General features: G+C 42.5%; 1 protein-coding gene across 2 annotated transcripts in view; it reads right to left on the reverse strand.

Moving 5' to 3' along the window:
• PLPP4 (phospholipid phosphatase 4) overlaps positions 1 to 18896 on the reverse strand; it is a 216043-nt gene that overhangs the window by 194736 nt on the left and 2411 nt on the right. The window contains exon 1 of one of the 2 annotated variants that reach the window (XM_056529754.1): positions 13469 to 13546. The exons of the other annotated variant lie outside the window; for it this stretch is intronic. The gene's annotated coding sequence lies outside the window, so the exon portion shown is untranslated. Of the gene's footprint in view, positions 1 to 13468; positions 13547 to 18896 lie in introns of those variants that run through there. 2 annotated transcript variants of the gene reach the window in all.

Below are 18896 nucleotides of genomic sequence, written 5' to 3' on the forward strand. Positions count from 1 at the left end.
CACCATAAACTTGCAAGTGTACCCTGATGTACTCTTGCAGAGTTTATACATCTTTACACCATACCGCGCTCGCTTGGTTGGGATGTATTGCCGGAAGCCCAGTCTCCCCTTAAAGCTGATGAGAGACTCATCAATAGCGACCTCCCGTTCAGGGACATAGGCCTGATTTCATACAGGCAGTCATAATGCAAACATTTCTGAATGGCCTCAAACTGAGGACGTGCCATGGCCATACTGTAGAGCGGGGTCTGGTAGAGGACATCCCCACTCCAGTATTGCCAGCCACTGTTTTTTTTTTAACTAGACCCATATGCCGCACGAGTCCCCAGAAGTTCCTCATTTCGGCCGCATTGACTGGTTACCACTCATTGGGTCTAGCTAAAAATTGGCTCAGGTTTGCATCGACGAACTGTTGGGCATAAAGGTTCGTCTGGTCAACCATCAGATTGACAAAGTCACCACTGAAAAAAAACTGAAATAGTCCATTTCAGTGAACCTGACAATGTCAATCTTGATTCCAGATTGGCCAACAAACTCAGGAATCATGGGCTCGTGGTCCGATGGCTGAGTCCAGACAAGTTTGCCGGTACGGGGCACCAGTAAACTTGGCTGGGGGGCTTGACTAGTATGAGTGCCAGGGGTACTCATACTAGCATGGGGCACAGGGTCAGGAGAAGAGGAGGTTTGCGGCCTCGCACGGCGGCGTCTCCACCGCCTTTGGTGGCTCATCATCAGAACTAGATGATGAAGAGGACAAGGAAATAAGGAAGGTGGGGTCTTCCTCGTCCTCTTTGGTGCCTTCAGAGTCGGAGGCAAGTATGGCATATGCCTCCTCCGCTGAAAACGCCTTGCGGGCCATTTCCCTTCTCTAATGGGGTTGAAGTATATGTATGTGGGGGAAAAACTTTATTGGTGTGTGTAATGCGTGTGGTGTGGTGCGAGATTCCTACCCTAACTTGCTGTAACCCGCCCTAAACTACTAAGTAACCTGCCCTAAGAACAAAAATATAAAATAAAACTAGACTAAAAAAACTTAAAAAAAAAAAGAAAAAAGACTTCTAGCGCAAAAAACCCTGTTGTGGTGTGCACACTAGCGCTTGGTGTGCACACTAATTAGCGCTTGGTGGCGGCAGGGGGTGCCGAAGTCAGTGGGGGGGGGGGGGGGTCTGGCAACTCAGCCCAGAACAGTGGCTGGTGGCATGTACACAGACCCCCACACAAAAAAAACGAAATAACAAGCAAAAAAAAAAAAACGATTAAAACCACCCGCCTGAACAAAAAAAAAAATAAACGCTGATCAGTGATAAATCCCTGACAGCGGTGGGGCAGGCCGCACACACAGGTACGGTCCAGCCACACAGCACAGGACGGCTTCTGGTGGCATGGACCGCCTATAGGTGCAAAGATAAAATTAAAAGACGCTTTAATCTCCGAAAAAGCGCCTTCACCACAAAAAAACACTGATCAGTAACACGGGACTGATCAGCGGCAGGTGGGCTTTAGCTAACGGTGGTGGACCGCTTTTTTTTATCGCTAAGAGGGCCTGGCCACACGTTTAGCAAAAAATAAATAAAAAAGGTCTGCACCCCCCAAAAAAACGCTGGGGGCAGACCGCAGCGACCCTGTAGGGTTGGGGTCACGCAGCTAAAAGTGCTATGGACCCGCAGACACCTACAGATGGTACGCTGTTAAAAAATACATTATATATATATATATAGATATAGATAAATTATTATTATTTTTTTTTTTTTACTCCTAACTGTCCCTACCTATTCTATACTGGCCATGACTGCTTTCTGTGCCAAGGGGCCACAGAAAGGGGGCAAGGGGGCACTTTTTTGACTATGAGGGGGAGATGGCAGCACGGGGCTCCATCCTGCACACCAGATCTCACAATAATGGTGGGCAGAATGGAGCAACGTGCTCCTTCACCCACCTCCCTCCTCCCCATACTGCTGTGATCGGTGCGGTCACTACAATGGCCCAATCACAGCTGTACTGGAGGGTAGCAACACTACCACCACCCAGTACTGTACAGATTATGATTGGTGGTGTATATTACACCACCGATCATCATCCTTATCCGGGTCATCGGGTCACACGTGACCCAGATGACCTGGAATCGCCGCAGATCCTCAGGATCCCCTCGGCACTTTGCGAGCGTCGGGGACCGGAATCGCCTATATGGGGGGTCTCAGGACCCCCCTCGGCGATGTGCCGGAATGCCTGCTGAATGACTTCAGCAGGCATCCCGGTCCGGTCTCCGACCATCTAGCAGAGGGGACCGAAATTCCCACTGGTGTAATCATATGCCCTCAGTCCATATGTGGGCATATGGGCACGCCCTCAGTCCTTAAGGGGTTAAGGAGGAGAGCGGTAATGTCTGGATGCTGCACCCACATATAACTACTTGAACCTAATTAGCATACTGCACAGGACCTCTATAAAACTAGTTTTCTACACAAGCAAGGAAAGGAATGAGGGCACCCGAAAATGGTACCAAACCTTTTTGTATGATGAATAACATGATGCGACCAGTTATGTAGGATAAAACCTGGTGACAGGTACCCTTTAAACAGAAAAAGAACAATGGAGGTCTATGGTAAAACATCAGAAACTGGCTGAAAAACTGACACACCTAGAGTGCGCTGCATTTGGGCGAAAAAAAAAAAAAAACATCACCTCAACAAATGCAAACAAGACAAAATATCAAAAATAAAATATATTGTTTGTAGAACATTTATATTTCCCTTCTGAATTGTAGCTAATATCTGGCTGCAGTGTTTTCTGCATAAAAGAAAAAATAACAAAATATTCCCTTAGGAAACTGAGACTACACTGGAGTAAACGACCTATATCAATAACTGTGTTTATATATATATATATATATATATATATATATATATATATATATCTCTATCACATAACTTATTTATATAAAAAACAACAACTATGGGTCATCAGTCTAATGGTAATAACTCCTATATAGTAAATTATTGTAATTACAGATATATATAGCGCATATGTATCATGGACGTTAATGTGCAATGCATATAGCTCTGCCAATAGGTTATCAGTTGCTATATACTGTTGTTTGTACTAACACAGCAGCCACATTTCTGATTACCAATGTAATATATAGAGATATATAGGTCACACTGTCACTATGGTACCATAGGTTGCTAATAAGCACAAGGACCATGTATCACATAACATAAATAGCAGCTGTGATACTTAGTAACCTAAAGAGCTCTATATTATAAATACATTCACATCATGATAGTTTAGTTAAGTTTATAAAGACCTCACTCACAAGGTAGATGTCTTGACCTCAGAGAGTTAGTTGAGTGAATGCCAATAGTGTATTAGCTATTGGCACCTTCAAACAACCTATGCCTGCTTTTATACAGCTTTCACTGTGTCTGCTTGCCATATGTTCAGGGAAAGCTCCCGCTACATACGTCAAACTTGTCTATAAGCCTCTACTCACCGAGTGTCCTTTTGGCCTTGGTCGGGTCAGAATATGTTGGTGCTGTATACCTTTCTTTTTTGTATGGAGCAGACTACACTATTCCATGTGAACCTATGGGCTACAGATAGCACTGTGTGAGTATAAAGTGGCATATGTCAGACAGTATCTCTTATTAGTGAGTCCAGCCCTCACATTTTTATATTATTTTAATATATATTTTTATGTAACAACACTGGAGAAATGACCCTCTGCTACAATGTAAAGTAGTGAGAACACATCATGTATAACAGTGTTTAATGTTGTGTCCCCTAAAAATAACTCAGCATACAACCAATAATGTCTAAACCTTGGCAACCAAAGTGATCACACCCCTAAGTGGAAATGTCCAAATTTGGCCCAATTAGCAATTTTTTCTCCCCAATGCCATGTGACTTGTTTGTGTTACAAGATCTCAGTTGTGAATGGGAAGCAGGTGTTTTAGATTTGGTGTTATCACTCCCACACTCTCTATGATAAAAGAGATTGTTGCCCTATATAAAGATGACCTAGGCCTAACAAAAAGAATGCCAAGACCCTGAAACTGAGACTATACAGCGATTTCACAGGACAGGTTCCACACAGAACAGGCCTTGCCATGGGCAAAGAAGTTGTGTGCATATGCTCAGCGTTATATTTAGAGGTTGTCTTTGGGAAATAAATATATGTGCTGCCAGAATTGCTGCCATGGTTCAAGGGGTGAGGAAGGACGGTCTGTCTGTCAGTGCTCAGACCATACACCATACACTGCATCAAATTGGTCTGCATGATTGTTTTCCCAGAAGGAAGCCTCTTCTAAAGATAAAACACAAGAAAACTGACCCCTTCCCTCCTGGGCCATTTTTCATTTTTTTTTTTTGAGTTTTTTTACCTTACCTTCTAAAAATCATAACACTTTCAATTTTCCACCTACAGACCCATATGAGGACTTGTTTTTTTACGCCACCAATTTTACTTTGTAATACGATTAATAATTTCACCACAAAATCTACGGAATCTACAAAAGCAGAAAAAATATATTTGTGCGGCAAAATAAAAATAAAAAAACGCATTTTGTAAATTTTGGAGGCTTCTGATTCTATGCAGTGTACTTTTCAGTACAAATTACACCTTATTTTTATTCTGCAGGTCCATTTTTTGCACCATAATCTGAAGTTTTTATCTGGACCATTTTTATTTTGATTGGCACCTTTTGATCATGTTTTATAAAAAAAATTTTCTAGTATATGAAGTGACCAAAAATACTCATTTCTGGAATTTGGAATATTTGTACACTTGCGCCTTTGACCGTGCAGTTAAATTAACATTATATTTTAATAGATCGAACATTTACGCATTCGGAAATACCACACATGTTTAGGTTTATTTTTTTTTTTACATTTTTTTTTTATTTGTAAAATGGGAAAAGGGGAGTGATCTAAACTTTTCTTAGGGAAGGGATTAATGCATATTTCCTTTTTTTTTTTAAACACTTATTTTAGTTCCCATAACATGCAATCTTCAGATTGCATACACTGATCAATGCTTCTCCATAGGAGAGTGTTGATCAGTGTTATTGGTGCTCCATTGCTTAAGCCCTGCAAAGCTGAACACAAGGCTGGAGCAAAGATCCGATGGCCGGGAAGAAAATAAGACACCTCCCCCCGTCCTCTTAGCTTATCAGGATGCCGCAATTACGCTGCGTCAGTCCCGATCAGCCCACTGAGCTAGCCGGGATCGGAATTAACCACTTTTAAACGCGGTATCGCGATCGCGATATCTAAATGGTTAATCCCTGACATCAGCCCATCGGCTATGTCCGGCATTAGCCATGGTCCTGGTTGCTGATAGCAACCAGGACCTACCAGGTAAAATGTGCACCACCTGCCTGCTGAGTGAGCGTCATACAGCGGGAGCCTGCAGTGGACTTAAATATACTTCCATTTGCGGGAAAGGGTTAAACAGTTTGCTGAAGATAAGCAGACTAAGGACATGGATTACTGGAACCATGTCCTGTGGTCCCATGAGACCAAGATAAATTTATTTGGTTCAGATGGTGTCAAACCTGTTAGGCGTCAACCAGGTAAGGAGTACAAAGACAAGTGTGTCCTGCAGAGCATGATCCCCTAGGAGACTGGGCCGCAGGGCAGTATTCCTACATGTTATAAGCCCCAAACACACTTCCAAGATTACCACTGTCTTGCTAAAGAAGCTGATGATAAATGTGATGAACTGGCCGAGCAGGTCTCCAAACCTAAACTCTACTGAACATCTGTGGGGCACATCAAACAGAAGGTGGAAGAGTGCAAGGTGTCTAACATCCACCAGCTCTGTGATGTCATCATGGAGGAGTGGAAGAGGACCCCAGTGACAACCTGTGAAGTTCTGGTAAATTCCATGCCAAGGCAGTGCTGGAAAATAACAGTGACTACACAAAATATTGAAACTTTGGGTCCAATTTGGACATTTCCATTTTGTTGCCAGGATTTAGACATTAAATGGGTATTCCAGGATTTTTTTTATTTGACAGTGCTACAGAGCTGTAAAGTTAGTGCAGTTCATAATATAGTGTCTTTACCTTTGTGCGTGTGGAGACATAATATAATATGCTGGCGCTAAGACCGCACGAGAATGTGCCATCTTATAGACAGCAATGCATTACATGCAGAGTCTGTAGAAAGAATGAACAGGTACATTCTTTCTGAGGACATGGAAATCGGAATTTACTTTCCCATTTATTACAATGGGACTCTGCTGCTGCTGCAGAATCTTACCTAGTCCTTGCAGCTTAAAATCCCCCATTCACCTTTAGGCTATGTTCACACCTCTGAATCTCCATGTGGAATTCCGCAAGGAAATTCAGAGGTGTGAACATAGCCTAAGGGTGAATGGGGGATTTTAAGCTGCAAGGACTAGGTGGTCCTAAGCAGTTACTGATCAATGATGGTAGAGGCTTTTCTAGGGGGAACCAGAGGCCCTGAAGGGAAAAGGGAGAATAATATTTATCTCCAACACTTTTTTTCAAAGGTTTTTTCAAAATCATTAGGGATATGAAGAATGCCAATGCAAATTTTGCTTGTAGCTTTTACTAAATATCCATTACACTTTTCTAGACATTTTGGAAGATAATACTGCTGGGTCTTTTGTAAGCCTCCTAAATCTCAGAATTAAGCGACAACTGTGACAGTGTTGTGTCATTGATGTTTTTTTGTTATGGAAAACTGACACCAATGCCAAATTAGCACAAGTAACAACTAAAAGAGAGGCAGACCATTGAGCTGAAAGTACAAGAAATGACACAGTGCAACAACACAACTCGAAACTGTGGTAGAAGGTGTGAGAATCAGGGTAGATGGAATTACCCTAGGGGCAGATGGCATTAACCCCTTGTATTCATGATGCAAGGGCTTGGTTTATCCTCAATACCACCCGAAGGTATACCGCTTGATCCTGGGCTAGGCACGGGGCAATAATGACTCCGACGCCAAATTACGGACAATGGTAACATTACTGAGTTACAGATGGTAAAGTCTATATGTGGTGTCCCGGTACCGCATCTTATACGGTACCTATGTATGTGTGAGTCCCCATAGCCAGAGTCCCTAGGACGTAGGGATCCCTGTTGTGTAGCCTACCCCTTGTCACCTCTATTCCAACTAATAGCCTAGTAAGTTATGTAAGGGTAATGTAAATATAGTAATATGTATGTAGATAAATGGTTAATTACCGGTTCCATAGCGTTGCAAGACCTGCGGGTCACGTGACTAGGTAAACTCTATGGTTTTTTGCTTAAGGACCTTTGGTCGTCATTGGCCAGTTGAATGGCCCCCACGGTCTCCCGATCTGACCCCCTTAGACTTTTATGTTTGGGGTCATCTGAAGGCAATTGTCTATGCTGTGAAGATACGAGATGTGCAGCACCTGAAACTACAGATACTGGAAGCCTGTGCTAGCATTTCTCATGCGGTGCTGCTATCAGTGTGTGAAGAGTGGGAGAAGTGGGTTGCATTGACAATCCAACACAATGGGCAGCACATTGAACACATTTAAGTGGTCAGAAACTTGTAAATAACTCATGAAAGAATAAAGTTACGTTAAAACCAAGCACATAATTGTTTTTCTTGTGAAATTCCCAATAAGTTTGATGTGTCACATGACCCTCTTCCTATTGAAAAAAACAAAAGTTGGATTGCAAATATCTGACTTGAAAATGGCTGCCATTGTCACCACCCATCTTGAAAAGTTTACCCCCTCACATATACTAAAGTGACACAAACAGGAAGTTAATATCACCAACTATTCCCATTTTATTAAGGTATATCCATATAAATGGCCCACCCTGTATATTGTCATCAAAAGTTTAGGATGCTGCTCTATTACTCCCTATGCTATACACTACATCTCTGCTTATTTAAAGGGGTACTCCGCCCCTAGACATCTTATCCCCTATCCAAATGATAAGGCATAAGATGTCTGATCGCGGGGGTCTTGCTGCTGGAACCCTCACAATCCCTGTGCAGCACCTGGCATTTGTTTAGAATGCTAGGTGCGGGCGGCGGGGTCGTGACATCAGGGCCATGCCCAATCGTGATGTCACACCACACCCCCCTCAATGCAAGTCTATGGGAGCGGTGTAACATCACGAGAAGCATGTCTGTCACATCAAGACCCTGCCACCCGCTCCAAGCGTTCGGAACAAAAGGAGCAAAGTGACCCTTAAAATCGTCTGTCCTGTGCACAATGTCAACAAGAGCTTGCCAAAATGTTAGTGCATTTGGAGCGGAATTCTATTTAGTAATGACAGAATGATATTAAAATACAACAAAACGACAATAACAAAAAACTGGTATTTGCCTACAGTTGCAATATCATTTATTTACATAGGTCTCCACCCTTAACCTTCTATAAACAACCACTGGGTATCCAGACATAGACAGATATGGCATAAACAACGTGCAACTTGGCATCACAAAATTATGATTTTAATTTAAAGCCGTTTTGTGTCACACATATTGTGCCATGTTAAACTAAGAGGAAAGGTAAAGAATAATATCTGTATGAGGTATAAAATTAATATGATGAAATACATTTGCTTAGTATCAGCACATTACTGTATGGAAATTCTACAGTGAATGGCAACTTTTTTTTTAGAGATGACTCCCCATTCATGACTGAAGCTTCCCTATATGGAAATTAGACATATGACCCAAAAGTGTAGCATAAAAAGTGAACCAGATATCTGGGGAGCAGTTTTAGTGAGAATCCATATTAGAAAGGAAACATTAAGTGATCTGAATGACTTAGAACATGGTCATGGTCATGGTGCTAGACTAGCCAAGGGTGGGATTTAAAAAACTGCCACTTTTGTTAGGTTTCTCATGCAGTGGTGTCAAGAGTATACTAAAAAGGTATGAGTGTGGGAAAAACATCCAGCAAAAGGGGACCCTATGGATGTAAGCAAGTCATCGGCAGAAGGGAGGAAGTCAAGAATCATTCTGCTGATCGAGTGGTGCCCCATCAAGTAAACTACAGCTGAAAAAAAACAATGTGGTCCACCAAACATGTCCAAACAAACAACTTTAATTTTTTACCTAAGATGGCTTATAAGAGTAGATGAAAGGATCGAGAGGCAAGAGTCCAATGGGCCAAGGAGTAGAAAAATGTGTAGCAGTTAAAAAGGATTGGATGGTCAAATTAATCCAGATTTATTTTGCACCATATTGATCAGAAGGTCAGAGTTTGATGGAGGCAGCATAAATTGATGGAGGTGGCATGGTAGTGTGGTGGAGGTTTTCTTTCCACACCGTGGGTCATCTGACACTTGTAGATCAATGTTTTCACAAGGGATGTACCAATCCCATTTTTTTAAGACAGGGCATGAGTACTGATACTTTTTTCTAGTACTTACCAACTCCAGTTACCAATATTTTGTCTTAAATATCATGTGACAGCAGAGGTGGCTCTGGACTTTATGAAGCCTTAGGTGAAGTTGAACATGAGGACCTCACTGACACTCATAATTAACATATGCTCCCCAAGTAGTTAGGAAGAGAATCCCCCTAACAGGTAGAAACCCCCAGAAGATAAGTAAATAGTGAATCCCCTCTTTAGGTAGAAGCCTCCAGAAGATAGGCAAGTAGGGAATCCTCCTATTAAGTTGAAGCCCCCATTATTTAGGCAAGTAGAAGCACCCAGTAAAAATCAGGCAGGTAGGGAATTTCCTATTAGTTAGATGCCCCCATTAACAGGTTTCCTCCAATAAGTTATTTCCAAAATTTCTGCTCACTTTTCCTTGGCTCCCGCACTGAGGCTTCTACATCCTCTGCTCTGTTAGTTGTGTATGACTTTATTCTGCACCTTGCGCAATTATTTCTTTACATCATCTTGCACCACTCTTGATATCAATTTACCCTATGGCAATAGGACAGGTATATCTTTACAATAATGTTGCTCAAGAATATTCAAAATTCGAATTTTAATAGCGAATATCGCATATTCCTGAATTCGCGAATATTGCGAATATAGCACTATATATTCGTAATTACGAAAATATTCACTTTTTTTCTTTGTTCACAGTACACATCACAGTGATGTCTAGTGGTACGCTCCCCGCACCTGAGAGCTTTGGCTCTCGTTCCCCGCACCTCCAGCTATTGACTTGCCGTCTGCTGTTTGGACACTTGGAATAAAACATCGTTTTGGCAAATACTTCTCAGTGGGTGAGTGCTGCTTTTTTCAAGTCTTCTGCTTTTCATGTTTTACACATCACAGTGATCACTGCATCCCTCTCTGCTCTTCGCATATGCGCATATTCGCGAATATTGAGCCCTCCCTTCTTTAATGGTATAGGGAACTAATGGGCTAGTGAAGTGGTCTCCAACCTGTGGACCTCCAGATGTTGCAAAACTACAACTCCAGCATGCCCGGACAGCCAACGGCTGTCCGGGCATGCTGGGAGTTGTAGTTTTGCAACATCTGGAGGTCCGCAGGTTGGAGACCACTGCACTAGCCCATTAGGGCCCTATACCGCGAATATGCACATATTTTTCCACATATGCGCATATATTTTTGCATATGCGCAAAAAACAAAACAAATATATCGAATATGTGAATTTCGCGAATATATGACGAATATTCGTCCATATATTCGCAAAATATCGCAAATTCGAATATGGCCTATGCCGCTCATCACTACTTTACAATCCACCCTGCCTCAAGGGCCACATAGTCATGGATTGGTTTCAGGAACAGGACAGAGTCTTGCTTCTGTGGCCTGTCAGGCCCTCCATTTAATTTGCAGCAACTGTGGGAAGCGATTCTGTCCCCATGGGCCTACAAAATGATTTCCACAACTAGTGAAATCTATCCCACAATGAATTGTTGCAGTTCTAGAGGCCAAGTGAGCTCAAATTTGCTACAAAATGGGTGTCTCTAATAAAGTGGTTAATCCGTGTACATCTCTTATGCAGAGGTACCTTTTTTTTTTAATTTCCCCAGTACTAACATTTGGCACAAGAAGAAAACTTTCATATGTAAGGCTGTGGATGACTGAAAAGGGAGAGAGGCTAGGGAGATATGAAAAAAGTATTTTATACCATAAAGAGACAATACAGTGATCCCTAAACTTACAATGGACTCAACATACAATGGTCTTTTCTGGACCATTGTAACTTGAAATCAGACTCAACATATAATGCTACAGACAGTCCAGATCTGTGAAACGTGTCAATACCCGGAAGATCTGACCAATCAGAATGGGCATTTTACTTGTAAAACACCTGTATTACTGAAGTGCATGCACTGACTGTCTGGTAGCGCTCACTACAGTACAGGGAGGAACTACATGTTCCTACTCTTTACCTGTACCAGGGTTAGCTGCTCCTTTGGACACCAGGAGGGACATTTATCAATGTTTGCTTACGTATTCTTTTTTTTAGTAATTTTTTCCTTACTTTTTTTTTTTTTGCTTATGTGTGACTTATTTATCAACTGGTTTCAGCCTGTTGATAATTTTCTTTCACGTAAGCAATTTTTCTTTTTTTACTTTGGTAGTAGCTTTTTCTGCTCCATGTTTGAGCTGGAGTAAATTTAGTCAATTTTGAACCTTGTTGCGACTTTTTTTTTTGCACAGTTGCGACTGTCGAAGTTGATAAATACCCGACTAAAGCAAATCCATTTTGAAAATCCAGTTTGAATTTTCTTGCTTTTCTTGTTCTTCATGCAAATTGTCGCACGAAAACACACGTAGTCGCAGTTGCGACAATTATAGTAAAGAAAACCTGACTAAACCCGTTGATAAATGTCCATCCAGGTGAGGGCGGCTCCGTGTTACTTTTTTAGGACATATGGGGAGATTTATCAAAACCTGTGCAGAGGCAAAGTTGCCCAGTTGCCCATAGCAACCAATCAGCTTACTTCTTTCATTTTTCACAGGCCTGGTTAGGAATGTAAGAAGCAAGCTGATTGGTTGCTATGGACAACTGGGCAACTTTGGCTCTGCACAAGTTTTGATAAATCTCCCCCAATGTGTATTCTGTACAAAACCCTGCAGAAGCTCCTGTCCTCTACATAGACCAGCATTTCCCAACCAGGGTGCCTCCAGCTGTTGCAAAACTAAAACTCCCAGCATGCCCGGACAGCCTTCGGCTGTCCGGGCTTGCTGGAAGTTGTAGTTTTGCAAAAGCTGAAGGCACCCTGGTTGGGAAACACTGACATGGACAGTGATTTACAGCCCCCAGCAGCTGTTTCTTACTTTTATATGTAAGGATTTGCTTTATCTGTATTAATTATCTACTTATTTTATCTTTAATTCTCACTTTTTCCTATCTTTGGATGACATTTTGGTGGCTTCAGAACCAATTCAAAGGTTTCCATAGAGTTATGGTCTCAACATACAATGGTCTCAACATACAATTGTCATCCTGGAAGCAACTGTGGTAACTGCCTTGGGGTGTTGGGTAGATGGGGTGTTGCTGTGTTGGTATATGAGGGGTTAATTTAACCCTTGCCACTCGTGACGCCAGGGTTAGGGTTAATATGCGGAGATAAATCTTTGGGCTATCGCCACCCTTCCCAGAAACGATAGGTGCGTGCATAAATGACTGAATGTCCACAGCCAAGATGAACTTGAACTTGCGGGAAACTTTACTGAGGTATTTGCGGTACATCCAATAACAGCAACAGTCTTATTAACAAAGTCTCTATTCAGCACGGCAGTGATTGACAGATGCTGAGGACCATTGAGTTATCCAGAAATTATTAGAATTAGGGTTTCTTGCAGAGATCCGCTGGATTTAGGGGAGTATTTAGGTCCAGTGATCTTGCGGAGTTAACAGGGATTGAAGTAACTCACAGTTTTTGAGAGATGGCCGTGGCCGCAAGGCTTAGGCCTAGCAAGTGCTGATGACAGCTGTGCAGATCCGTCCTCATCAGCAGCGCAGGAACAAAAGAGAGAGATTAATGGCCACCGTTCCCTTATATGGGCAGAGCCGTTTTGGATTGGTCCAATGTCAGCTGTCACTCACCATTACAATGCATGGTGGGTGATCACCTGACTACCTCCAAAGGTCCTGAACTAAAAAAAAACAGAGAGGTCTGGAACGCATCACGTGACCCACAGGTCCCGCGACACCACAACAAGGTAAGTATACATTATATACATATTTACACTTAGAATTTGAATAATTTTAACTACTAAAGGGGTGACTAGGGGCTAACTATAGATGAGGACCCCATCGGTACCTAGGGGCTCTGACTTTGGGGACCTCACCACAAGGTAACGGATGCAATCCGGTACCGGGACACCACACAATTAATATTGTAACTTGAGGGACCACTGTATAGTTGACATTATTTGAAAGCCACTATGAATGGCATGAGCTAGGGACACTTTGTTTGGCACATTAGATGATGCGGCTATGAGGGATCATGGGAAAAATTATATAAATTTTGAGTCTTACTTCTATATGAAAAAGATCCTACCTGCAGTAAAATCTGGTTTCAGTTGACAAAACCCAACTGATCAGTTGGTAGTACTATGGAAAGCTGCAAGCATTCATACATTCTCTCTTCAATTGAATAGCTATTTAAAAAAAAAAAAAAAAAAAAAAAAAAAAAAGGTTTATGAAGTGAAGGAGTTACCTATAACAGAGGTCCCAAACCAAGTCCTCATTGCCCACCAACAGTTTAGGATTTGAATTTACCCTGTTCTGTTCCAATGGAGTAACTGAAAAACTGAGGACTGGGTTGGGAACCACTGGCCATTTATAAGCTTTAATAGTGCACAACATTCTTGAAGGTGGGTTCACACTAAAGAGAAATTCTGGGCAGACATTCCGTGCACAGCCGTGAATCAATTGTCGCTAGGACATGTGCTGTCTCCATAGACGTCAATGCATTTCCAAGTGTATTCTGCTGAAATGAACATGATTATACTTTTAGCAGAGTCCATAGTTTGAATTTCTGCTGCTGAAATCTGCAATGTGAAGACAATGGGAGGCTGCTGCACTGGAATTTCAGAGCGGAATTTCTCAGCGGAATTCCATAGTGTGAATGTAGCCTATCAGTGCAAGATAGCCATAAATGGAGATGCCATCAGTGGCTCGGCTGTGTACACATTTCTCAAATTAAGAAAGCAGTAGATCTTTTACAAAATTATACATTCCTAGTTTATATTTAGACAAGGCTGGATTATACAGAGAGCAACATGGGGCTATTGTCTATAGGGCCTCTACCTGCTCTTAGGGGCGTTGCTAGGTGTCCAAAAGACCCAGGGCTAGAGCTCATAGCCCAGCCACGCCCCTAATCACACCCTAAGACATGCCGTAACCACACCCTCAGGCACACCCCTAAGAAAAGGCTTGAAGCATTATCAAGGACATTACTCCTCCATTCTGGTGACCGGTGGGTTTCCCAGCAGGCAGACCTCGCCGATCATCTAGCTATCCCCCATCAAGTGGATGGGAAATCATTTTACATTTTGGGAATACCTTTAAGAGCAATGGTTTATGTGATGGGATCATAAATCATCAATTTTGGCATTTGGAATTCTTTGACATTTATTCCGTTCACTGCGTGGGATAATAAACATTATACTTTCAAAGTTCGACCATATCAGATAGTGTTTTTTTTTTTATTTTTATTATATTTTTAAATTTTTTATGGGAAAAGGTGATGATTTTTATTGGGGGGGGGGGGGGGTTTATATATTTTCAAAATCTTTTTTCTTCTAACCTGGTTGCTTAGCAAATAAAGGGGGGACATGATGCATTTTTTTTAACCCCTTAGGGACATGCGTCATAAATGTACGCTGCAGTGAGTAAAGTCTGTCTACCGTGAGGAGATGCTGTTCACCCGCTCTGCGCCTCGATGTGCCTGAAGGATTGAAATCTTCTGAAAATGCAGCTATGCCTGGAGGGCGGGCGAACATTGGGACTGACAGGCGCCAGGAGCATGATGTCACTTCCCAGAAGCCACCGCTGTCTTAAAGCAGCGGTGGCAATAAATAAAAAAACAGCGGAGCCAGAGACCCGGGGCTATGGGCCAAGACCCAGGGCTACAGCCTTTTTAGCACCCCCCCCCCCCCCCCCATAGCAACGCCCCTGCCTGCTCTACAAACAGTCCTGTTCCTTGTGTCTCATGCTTTATTGCCTAAGGACCAGCCAGCACAACTTTTTCCACATCTTATCTTCCTTCATGAAAGGACATTTCTGCACACCTTTGCAACCCTAGAAATGTCATTGTAATCACACAGGTAAGTTAAGCGTCACTTCATGCCACCTGCACTGATTAGAGCACTAGCATTGTTTTAAATTGATTTTCTGGAGACTACTTTCTATATGCAAAAGTTTAGGCATAGCTTAAAAAAACTAAGAAATATGTAAATACCTTCACCCCCCCCCCGTAATTCTGTTCAGCCCATTTGCTTAAATGGGCACTGTCATGAAATAAAAAAATTGATATGTTGTAGTACTTAAGTACTACAACATATCTCTAATATAGTTTAATTAAAAAAAGTGATTTTAAACCAGTTTAAAATCACTTTTAAATTCGGCCACTAGGGGTCGCCCTCCTAGTGGCCGAATGCATTCGGCAGTGACGTCACTACAGAATTTCGTCTCATTTGAGCCTGGCAAATGAGTCGAAATTCCAGTCACTGCGGTGCTCGCTCCCGCCTGTCAATCAAACAGGCGAGAGCGAGCACAGTGAAATCCAGGGCTGCGCATTGGCTCCCTGGACTCACACACTGGCCGCCTCCCTGCTGCATATTCTCCCTGCAGCAGGGAGGCACATGGCTCTTACCTCTCCTTACAGCCCTGGCTCCAGTGGGGATACGCCGCCTCTTCACTGCTCCTTGCAGCTGTGTACTGTCATTGCCGGGGGGAGCACGTTATATGGAGCAACAAGTGTATGCCCGGCTTCCTGTCATGCTCCTACACTCTGGTAACTCTCTCTATGGTGCTGGAGGACTTTCAATCCTCCAGAAACATAGAGACAGTTTCCAGAGTGTACGGGCATGACAGGAAGCCGGGCATACACTTGTTGCTTGCTACGGACCCCCGCTCATGGTCCGGCACAGGTGAGGGGGGAGGGGGGAGGGGGGGGATGCGTGTCTTCCAACACAGGGTGCCTCCAGTTGTTTCCCCACTACAACTCCCAGCATGCCCTGACAGCAAATAGATGTCAGGGCATGCTGGGAGTTGTGGTGGTGAAACAGCTGGAGGCACCCTGTCCTGAGAACTATGGGCGGAACTCGGCCCCCAGCAGGCATCAGTGACGTGGTGCCTGCTGGGGAAGTCTGCCTGGTAGTGAGCACACTACCAGGCAGACAAAATGCCATTTTTAAGATAATTAAAAAAAAAATAAAGGCAGGGAGGGGGTTAGGGATAGATGGGCAATAGGCAGGGACAGAAAAAAAAAAAGAGGATGGTGGGAGCTACCCTTTAAAGCTTCCTGATGTCAACACGATGAATTGCCCGCACTGCCAACTGCTTAGTCCCCAGGCAACCACATTAAGGACTACCATTCATATTCAAACTATTTCTATTCCTATCAATTAAAGCATACCTGTCAGATCCAACAACAAAAATATATAATACTAATAAAATGTTACTCAGTACCAAATCCTGGCAATGTACATCTAATTTTTATGCCTCCATCACCTGTATTTATTATAAAAAATCTCTCTTTTCATTAGTTCACAGTGTTAGAAATCCTCTCAGGGGAAGAGGGCGTGTCCCTCCCTTGTGTTGGTGGGAGGTGATTGGTGCTCATGCAGCCTTGTCCATGAATCATCTCTTGTCCATGACTCATGGACAAGCCTGATGCTTCTACAGGACATGTTAGTGTTCCAGGAGGTATGGGGACCCCCTAGTGGTGGGATTTTCCGAAGCTGTTTTCTTTATTAAATATTCAAAAAAAATTAAACAACCGTATTACAAAAAGGTCTTTAATGTTCACCACTAGCAACATATAAAAGGTTTTTGATTCTGACAGTGCCCATTTAAGTTATGGATGTTTAATGGTGTTATTTGGGCAGTAGATGACATGTTATTAAAAAAGTTAAAAGGGTACAACACAATAATTTGCCCAGACAGCACCACACATTCTGTATCCAGTGTTCATATAAAACATTAAGAACCAATACTAGAAAAATATAAAACCTAAATCTGGTGCCAACCAATGTAGTACAATAACACATGACTAATGGTAAAATATATATCCTTACAAGCTCCTTAGGTAAGGTAACTATATAATAAGAGTAATAAATGCTGCCTACATAGACATACAGTAAATATTATACAGCATCCATCTAACAGATCAGTTCCACTGTACCATACATAATCCTATTACTGTTACACTGAAGTTAATGAATCAAAGCGAATGCTACACCTGTGGAACGTGTGATTCACATCTAAGCTTTCAGATCACTGGATAATTTATCAAAACAAACCACAACATGGTAGAATGAAAACTATATACAAATTCTATAATTTTTTTTGTTGCTTTGCGAGAACTGACTTAAAGGGGTTCTCCACCCCTAGACATCTTATCCCCTATCCAAAGGATAGGGGATAAGATGTCAGATCGCCAGGGTCCCACTGCTGGGGACCCCCGCGATCTCCGCTGCGGCACCCCGCTATCATTACTGCACAGAGCGAGTTTGCTCTGTGCGTAATGACGGGCAATACAGGGGCTGGAGCATCGTGACATCACGGCTCCGCCTCCCGTGATGTCACAGCACGCCCCCTCAATACAAGTCTATAGGAGGGGGCGTGTCACGAGGAGCGGAGGCATGAAGTCATGCTGCTGCGTCCCATGTATCGTCCCTCATTACGCACAGAGCGAACTCGCTCTGTGCAGTAATGATAGCAGGGTCCCGCAGCGGAGATCCCGGGGGTCCACAGCAGCGGGACCCCGGCGATCTGACATCTTATCCCCTATCCTTTCGATAGGGGATAAAATGTCTAGGGGTGGAGTACTTCTTTAAAGGGGAACTCCAGTTGACAATTATTATTTTTTTTTAAATAAACTGGTGACAGAAAGTTAAACAGATTTGTGAATTACTTCTATTAAAAAATCTTAATCCTTCCAGTTCATATCAGCTGCTGTATGCTCCACAGGAAGTTCTTTTCTTTTTCTATTTATTTTCTGTCTGACCACAGTGCTCTCTGCTGACACCTCTTTCCATGTCAGGAACTGTCCAGAGTAGAAGCATATCCCCATAGCAAACGTGCTGCTCCTGACAGTTTCTAAAATGGACAGAGATGTCAGCAGAGAGCACTGTGCTCATGATGTCAGCAGAGAGCACTGTGTTCCAAAAAGAAAAGAATTTCCTCTGTCGTATTCAGCAGCCAATAAGTACTGGAAGATTAAGAATTTTTGATAGAAGTCATTTACAAAACTGTTTAACTTTTTGGCACCAGTTGATTTTGAAATTTTTTTCTTTTTCCACTGGAGTACCCCTTTAACAACTATAATATCTGCACGTGATTAGAAATATAATTTGAAGCTTATCAGCTGATCACGTCCAGCTGACACACAAGAGATAAGAGGTTTATTGAAAGCTAAACATAGAAGTACCTAGAGTTAGAAGCAAGTTGCAGACAATGCTGCCAAATTCCCCAGATACAAATTGTGTAGTGGAATTTAACTCATTAGACATGCTGCTTCTAAGAAATGCTTGTTGTATTCATATATAGCATAAGGCTGTGTTTACACATACAGGTTTTTAATTGCAATTATTAAATACAAAGCAAGGGAAGAATTACATATGGAGTTAACATATAAAGAAATGACTGTGAATTCTCCTCTTTTCAAGTCCGTTCCTGTCTTGGTATTCAATAGTAGTAATTAAAAACCTAAACATATAAACACCCCCTAACCTGTTCAGCCCACAAGCAATTTAAAG

Source organism: Hyla sarda, chromosome 7, assembly GCF_029499605.1.
Source record: "Hyla sarda isolate aHylSar1 chromosome 7, aHylSar1.hap1, whole genome shotgun sequence".
In the NCBI taxonomy this organism is placed as follows: Eukaryota; Metazoa; Chordata; class Amphibia; order Anura; family Hylidae; genus Hyla; species Hyla sarda.